This window comes from Ciconia boyciana, chromosome 22, assembly GCF_034638445.1.
Source record: "Ciconia boyciana chromosome 22, ASM3463844v1, whole genome shotgun sequence".
Taxonomy (NCBI): Eukaryota; Metazoa; Chordata; class Aves; order Ciconiiformes; family Ciconiidae; genus Ciconia; species Ciconia boyciana.
The window spans coordinates 5317303-5324038 of NC_132955.1; positions in this window are offsets into that span (position 1 = coordinate 5317303).

Genomic DNA, 6736 nt, shown 5'->3' on the forward strand with positions numbered 1-6736 from the left:
CAAGGGAAACCACGACTCCATGGTGGGCAGCAAAGCGGCTGCTCCCCAGACAGCCCCCGACCCCCACGAGATGGCAGGGCTAGCAGCCATCTAGCCATCTAGAGTGGGGCTGGGTTTCAGAGTCCTTGTCTCAACCGTGTTGCTGCAGGCTCCTGCTGGGTCAGGCGAAGGGGACGAAGGGATGGGAAAAGGCTGCCAGCCCTCAAGACCATGGCTGTCTGGTGGGGTGCGATGGGGTCAGGAGCAGAGGGACAGCCAGGCAGCTGCAATTTTCCTTCACATCGGTCTTGGAGGCTTTAAAACCAGGAATACAGCACGTATGAGATCGGGATCAGAGTCAGCCTGCCCTTCTCTGTCGCAGAAATGCCTCCCCTCCTCCAACAAACGCCCTGCCTGGAACCCGTCCCCACCAGCAGCCCATCGGCTCTGATGGGCCAGGAGAGCTCAGGGCCACCCAGGCCAAGCCAGGCTGTCCTCGGAGCAGCCCCGTGCACGGTGTGATGAGGGGAGCAAACCGAGCATCACGCAGCCAGCGGCCTCAAATCTACAAGTCTCACCCCAAAAAGGAAGGGAAGGCACCATACCACTGATGGTACCTAAGCATGGGCACAGACTCGCCCCTTGCTCTGGGTGCTGGTGCTCTCCCCGCACCTTGCAGCGCCCACAGGCACCGTCCAGCCTGGCCGAGGGATGGGGAGATGCTCTGCTCCGCTCCAGGGTTGAGGGCTTTGGGTGCAGCTCTGCTGCCGGCGAGAGGACAGTGCGAGCCCACCGCCTCACTCCGCTCACCTGCACCATCAGGAGTTTTGTCTCGGTGTCCGTGTGCCCCTGGGCTGGCACCACGGGCATCTCAGTGCCGCAGAGCTTCTCAGAGTGCAGGGCCTTGGCGATGATGGTGACGTTCACCTCCCCTGAGGAGGCAGATGGGGGACGTCGCTGTGACACTGCCTCAGGGGCTGGCTCCAGCTCAGAGCCATCCCAGGGAGCCAGGGAAGGAGGAGGGTGCAATGGGTGCAATGGGACCGGGATATGGAGGGAAGAGGCTGGAGAGTGGAAAAGGGAAAGGGGAGAGAGGGGAGAGGGAGCTGGGAGCGGGAGGAAAGGATCAGGAAAGCAGTGACGAAGAGGAGTTTTGCAAGGAGTCTCACTGCTGGGCCCTCCTCCTCCTCCCCTCCATACCCAGGCTGGTAGCTCGCACACTCCACTGGAAGGTCCTCTCTTCGTCCGCGCAGACACAGCCTCTGTTCATGCCTGCCAACACCTCCAGCTCCGCCGACTCCGCCAGCATCACCTGAACCTGCCGGACCACGGCCACGGCTCCATCAGCCCCTGCCAGACCCCAGACCCAGGGCCCCCTCCCCAGCCCTGCTCACCCGCAGGCACTGCCGCAGGTAGTTGAAGACGGTGGCCACGAGGGTGAAGGCTTCATGGCGGACCACAGCGTAGGGCAGCGTCAGCTCCACGAAGAAGGGCTTGAAGGCTGTGAGGGTGGTGGCAGGGGCCAGCCCCAAGCCCTGCGGGGCCATGCAGAACATCCCGGCTTCCCACTCGGTGATGGCATCAGGCACCGTCACCGTCACCTCTGCAGAGCCCCCCTCTCTGCAGGGCAGTAGAAGATGGACAGACCTTTCAGGCTGGGTCTGATGGGCAGAGCCAGTAGAAGGAACATGCCAACCCCCTTCCTCTAGGTCCTGGCGACCGTTGGTGGCCATCACATGCTTGGAGATGGGCAGAGGTACCATCTGTGCTCTTATTCTTATGGCATCCCCTGCCCACAGGACAGAGCGCCCTGGATCTGCCAGGATCCCCCAGACCTGACAGGGGATCCCGGGATCAGTGCTGACATCCAAGGGAATGGGCTGGACATGTCTCAGTGTCACTCCTGCATACATGGACACTGAACCAGAGGTCTGGGTGCTGCACCCAGAGGTGAAACAAATGCCATGAGGGCAGTCCCCTGGCTTGAGGTCTGCTGGGGTCCTTACTCACCCCACAGGGACCAGCTCCCACAGCCATGTCCCCAAGAAATCCATCTGCATCCCTGTGTCCTGCATGACACCTGCCTGCTCATCCTCCACCAGTCTTGCTCCTGCAAACAGGGGCATGACTTGAACGTGCTGCCAGAAAGGACGCAAAAAGGCAGGATGTCCCCACCCTTCTGCAGCCAGCATGGAGGCTGTTACAGATTCTCTCCACTCACCTTGGAGGTATAAATGGCTTTGGTAGCTTTGAAAACTGATGTCTGGTGCACAGCCCAGCTGAGCATTGGTGACAGCTTTCAAACCTGCATCCTGAAACATGACACATGACAGAGAATAGCACCATGTGGTTCTGGGCTGAAGCCCAGAGGTACCGAAACACTTTTCCAGCCCTCTCTGAAACAAGGGATTGACAGGCATTTAAAGCCCCATGCCAGAACAGAGCTCCTGAAGATCAGGACCCCCCGCCACGCTGCAACAGGAGTGCAGGAGAGTAATATCTGTGCCAGGAGAAGCTGTTGCACCAGCAACAGTTGGGAAAGATCTGGTGGATCTGCTCTGCCCGCTCCATTCCCAAACAGCCCCGACCCCTGGGTTTGCTGCCAGTGGGAGACACGCACCGCCCCAAAAAAGCAGGGGAATGCCAGGCCAATCTATGCTGTTTACTCCAAGCTCAGATTTGTGATGGGTAGAGCAGAGTTTAGCCCCATCCCTGTGAAAAGTCGTTGTGCCTGGACTGCCAGATGCATTTCACATGTCTGTCCCAGGCTGGCAAAGCGAGGGGCATGGCATGTTATTTGGGCAATGTGAGAGTATGGTTCATGAGTGCAGACATGGGCTGGATGAGGGACTGGGTGTCCCCAGCACCCTGAGTAATCCTTCCTGGGAGAAAGAGAAGTGTGAGGTAGGGCGGGAGGGGTCGTACCTTAGCCAGGCTGTAGAAGCCTGGTTCAAGCTTCACATCAGACACTGGTACCTCCCTGCGCTGCAGGCTTCTGTGGCAATGTTCCCAGCTATTCCGTGGCGCATCAAAACAGTTAGTGGCTGGAAGGGCCAGTATCCCGGAATTGTTTATCCAACAGGGAGGTAAATCAGATTCTTCAACTTCAGAAGGATAGCCGTCTTCAGAAAACATTGGGAATAAATTATAGACCTAAACCGAACATGTGAACTTTGGGTGAGAAAGACATGAAACGCTCCTGGCCCAGCTCCAACCCGTTTTGCCCCTGGCATCACCCCGTAGCTTCTGCACCTCCCCAGGCATCACAGTGATGCTGCCCTGCCACCAGCCCCGGCCCCTCCGCTGGGACCCGTCACTGCCCCATATCTCCTCTCCCCAAGAGCAGGGAATGCTTCCCACTGCCCGCACCCTGTTTTCAAGATTTCCACCCCAGGAGACACCGCAGAGCAATTCTGCGGCTCAGCCCCCCAGTCAGCAAAGCACAGTCTCCCCTGCAAAGCCCCGACGTCCGTGGGTGGTGCAGGGGCTCGCTGGGGGCTCACGGGCACCTGGCATTCATCCTGCAGGGGCAGCTCCCCCAAAGTCCCTACCATCCTCCCCTAAAACGGGTGGCAGTGGAAAGAAACTGCTGTCCCCATGCTCCAGCAGCGAGCCCAGTCCAGCCCGGGACCAGCTCAGCACTGAGGTTACTCCAGACTCACCGTGCTGGGGTTGAGCTTGCCCTTGGGACCGGAGGACTGCGTGCGTTGATCCACGGTGTAGAGAGCACACAGTGACCCCGGGGCAGCCTGCACCTTCAGGAGGAGCTGTGAGCCCACCACAGCCCTCTGCTCCGAGGAGGACAGATTCACCTGGAGAGAGGGGAAGCCTTTGGGATAGGGGAGAGGGGAGCTGGTCCCAGGAAGGACCTCCATGCCACAGCCTGACCCCAAACGCCAGCAGAGGATGGAGAGTGAAGGCTGATCAAAGCCAGGAGATGGTTTGCAGCAGCAACAGGAACAGGAGACGAAGGAAAACCCTCCCTAAGAGGAGAGTCTGGGACCAGCCAGTTGCAGGCGATGAGGAAAGGCTCTGCTCAAGAGCAAGCCTCAGTGCCCACATCTCCACACCGAGCCCAGCAGCAACTACCCCGACTCTAGCAGCCTCCGCTCACCTTGTTGGGGAAGCACTTGGCCACCTTGAGCTTAGTGCTGTCAGACACCATCTCGCCATCGGGCAGCACCGCGTAGCCCAGCACCTTGGCCGTGGGTGCCAGCTCAGGGCCGATGGGCAGCTCCAGGGAGAAGGAGCCTCTCAGCCCTGGGCCATGGGAAAGGAGGGGAGATGAGGACCAGGCATGGAAAGCAGAGCCCTGCACAGCCCATCCCTGCCTCAGGACCTACCAGCCTCTGCAGGCAGCTCTTTCCTGAGGACGGAGGCAATGGTCCCCTTGGCCAGGACCTACAGAGGAGGAGATGGGAACAACGAAACCAATGCTGAGCGGGGAACCAGCACAAGCAGATGAGGGGAGGCCGTGGAGGACTCTCAGGGAGAGACTATTAGAGCCGCGTCCTGCAGGAGGGATGGAAATGGTGCCCCAAGACCTGACAGATCCAGGGTCCATCCCTGAGTCCTGAACCCAAGAGAAACTGCCCAGGGCTGGCTGGAAATGGCTTCTGCTGGAAGGGAAGGCTTAACCCCACACCCCGGAAAGCCTCATTCTCCTCCCCTGAGCTCTGCCCTTCATGCAGTCTCCCTTCTCTCCCCAGGTGAAGGCTCACCAGGAAGACCACATCCAGGCTCTGCAGCTTGATCCCCGTGGCCTTCTCATCAATCAAGTAATCCACCCTGAGCCGGTGGGGCTGGCCGCAGGGCAGCTTCTTTTCCACCCTGCGGATCCTCAGGAAACTTTTGCTGTCCGAAGAGAAGGGATACAGGTAGAGAGCGATGCTTTGGTAGTTGAGATACTCCTTGCCTTCATGCTCCAAGGCTGGAGGGTTATCCTTGAGGCCACCCTGAGGGGTGGAAATCGAGGGTCTCAACGGCAAAGATCAGCTTGGCAGCAGAGCGTGGTAGGGGTGGAAAGCTACTCTGCAGCTACGACTGCCACGCACTTTGCTGTGACATCCCTGCAGGAGCATGCCAAGAAATGCAATCCAGCTGTGCTCAACACCAAAAAAGAGAGCTGCGTGCCATCACGGGGCTTGTCCAAAGGACACTCAAAGGGGTAGCCAGCAGATGGCAAGAGGAGGCAGGCATGGCTAAGCAGCACATGTGGGCAGATGGTAGGAACTGAAAAAGCATCCCACAACTACCTGATCTTGCATCCAGATGGTGAAGGTAGAAAGGATCCTGAAATTCGGCAGTGAAGTGTGAAAACAGTAAGGCAGAGAGAAGGAATTAGAGGAAGAACTTGCAGAATGCATAAAAAGTGAGAGCAGCCCCTTTTCCCAATGCAGGAGGAGCAGGAAGCGTGCTGGGGTCTGTAGGGTCCGACAGGCAATCAAGGTATTAAACAGGGCTAATAAACACGTGGAGCTCTTTACTATAGGATGCTGTGGGTGCAAAAAGATCAAATGGGGTCAAGAGGAGGCTCGAATATTTTGTGTAAGAAAACCTCTGTGATCTTTACTAAATCCAGGATGCCTGAGGGGTGTGGGACACGGGTCACTTACATGCAGGGAGACCTTGTAATTCCAGCCAGAGGTGTCCAGCTCAAAGGAGGCTCTCCCCGATCCATCCATGAGCAGGGTTTTTCTTTGTGTTCCTCTCCTAGTGTTAACCACAAGCAGTAACTTCTTCTCCTTCAGGGCAGAGCTGTTGGTTCCCTTCAGCAGCATCTGCACCAGGAGGGAAGGGGAGATGTCCTGGGCTGGGCTGCAGCCATGGGGTAGAGGGCAGGGTGGAATAGCAGGGTTGGGGGTCAGAGGGAGCAGGATTGGGTGCAGCAGGGTGCAGGGGAGCCCTGTGGGGTGCAGAGCCCCCCCCCATTACCGTCCCAGTGTAGGGAATCCCAGGCTTGTAGAATTTATCAGTGTTTTCAAAGGTGATTGTGACCTTTTCACGCACAATCATACAGCTTTTGGTCACTGTATGCCACATCCCTGCGGAGCGGGGGAGAGATGAGAGAGGCACTCAGCAATTTGTCGTGGTGATTCCCCCCAGGAAAGATGGGTCAGAGAGTCTCAAACATGCAGCGTTACACGTTTGCTCCCTACTGCTGTCTTGGTGAGTGGCCACGTGAAACAAATCCGTCCTCTTGCAGGCAATGGTTAGGGGCAAGTTTGCACAGTGCAAAACCACACTTGTTGGGCAACAAACGCAAAAAATGGTCCTCAGGCGTGATGGGAGCTGTAGCGTGAGCAGGACCACGCTCAGCCAAGATCTGCATGCTACCAAAATACCAAGCTTTACCCCAAAATGCCCCTCTTAATGGCTGCAAGCAAATAGAAGAGGCCACTCACAGCTGCGCTGTGCTGAAATTGGGCTTTTTTACTTGACCCTAAGGATGTGCCTAACAAGCCCTCCCAGGCAGATAGTGACTATTTATAACTAGATTCAAAGTCAGAAAGACCCGATAAGAAAAATAATTAGCTCTCCAGGCACTAATCAAGCACACTAACTAGTCTTAGGGAGGCAGAGAGTGGGGAAGGAGAGGTGGACAATGGAGGGATATCGGGGGGTGGGATGTTGGAAAGGGAAGAAACTCCTGATTAGCCTTCAGGACCTAAGGGATTGCTCCAGCAGTCGGGAGTAGAGGAAAAATGACACCAAAGCAAGTAAGGGCACAGAGCAGCTGATGCTTGTGGATGGGAAG